Genomic DNA, 1,738 nt, shown 5'->3' with positions numbered 1-1,738 from the left:
GCACACACACACACACACACGCACACACACACACCAATTGATTAATGGACTGCTGAATGTATATTCTTTCCCTTTGCTTTGTTTGCTCTTTTCCATATTATGTATATCTCTAATAAGCTACACAGGAAAGGCCTGAAAATAGCCCATATTAATATATGTAGCCTTAGAAATAAGGTTAATGAAATCAATAACTTGCTAACATCAGATAACATTATTATATTAGCCATTTCTGAGACTCACTTAGATAATTAATTTGATGATACAGCAGTTGCAATACAAGGATATAACATTTATAGAAGAGACAGAAATGCTTATGGGGGAGGTGTTGCTGTATATATTCAGAGCCATATCCCTGTAATGCTTAGAGAAGATCTTATGTCAAGTGTTATTGCAGTGTTGTGGTTGCAGGTTCACATGGCACATATAAAGCATTTTCTTTTGGGGTTTTGCTTTAGGCCACCAAGTGCTAACAGTAACTAAATAATATGTGTGAAATGCTTAATAGTGTATGTGATGTAAACAGAGAGGTATACTTTCTTGGGGACCTGAATATTGACAGGTTTTCATCAAGCTGTCCGCTCAAGAGGAAGCTTTTCACTTTAACCAGTAACTGTAATCTGATTCAGGTTATTAATCAACCTACCAGGGTGTTTACAAACACTACAGGAACAAGATCATGTATCACAGTTTTACTAATACTATAGAACTTTGTTCTAAAGCTGTATCCGTACCCATTGGATGCAGTGATCGCAATATAGTGACTATATCCAGGAAAGCCAAAGTTCCGAAAGCTGGGCCTAAAATAGTTTAAAGAGATCATACAAAAGATTTTGCTGTGACTCTTATGTGGATGATGTAACGGCTCTCTTTCGGTGAGTGAGTAGACCAAGGCGCAGCGGGTGATGAATACATAATGTTTTAATGACAAGACGGAAAAATACGAAACAAAATACACTTAAATGATTTACAAAATAACAAAACGAACTAGACAGACCTAAACTATGAACTTACATGAAACGAGGAACACAATAAACAGGAACGACCGAGACGAGACAGTACCGTGTGATGCAAAATACACAGACACAGCGACAATCACCCACAAACAAACAGTGAGAACCTCCTACCTTAATATGACTCTCAATTAGAGGAAAACGCAAAACACCTGCATCTAATTAAGAGCCATACCAGGCAACCCAAAACCAACATAGAAACGGAAAACATAGACTGCCCACCCAAAACTCACGCCCTGACCATCACACACAACAAAACAACAGAAAACAGGTCAGGAACGTGACAGATGATGTAAAAAATATTTGTTGGTCTGATGTGATTAATAAGAAGCATCCAGATGCTGATGAATTTATGACATTTCTTCTTCCAATTATTGATAAACATGCACCTGTTAAGAAACTGACTGTTAGAACTGTTAAGGCTCCATGGATTGATGAGGAATTGAAAAACTGTATGTTTGAAAAAGATGGGGCAAAAGGAGAGGCTAATAAGTCTGGCTGCACATCTGACTGGCTGACTTGCTGAAAATTGAGAAATGATGTCACTAAACTCAACAAAAAGAAGAAGAAACTGTATTATGAAGCCAAGCTTAATGATCAAATCAAATCAAACTTTATTTGTCACATGCAACGAATATAACAAGTGTAGACTTTAACGTGAAATGCTTACTTACAAGCCCTTAACCAATAGTGCAGCTCAAGAAGAGTTAAGAAAATATTTACCAAAT

Source organism: Salvelinus fontinalis, unplaced genomic scaffold, assembly GCF_029448725.1.
Source record: "Salvelinus fontinalis isolate EN_2023a unplaced genomic scaffold, ASM2944872v1 scaffold_1168, whole genome shotgun sequence".
NCBI classification, from domain to species: Eukaryota; Metazoa; Chordata; class Actinopteri; order Salmoniformes; family Salmonidae; genus Salvelinus; species Salvelinus fontinalis.
Note: the sequence above shows the minus strand (reverse complement) of the source record.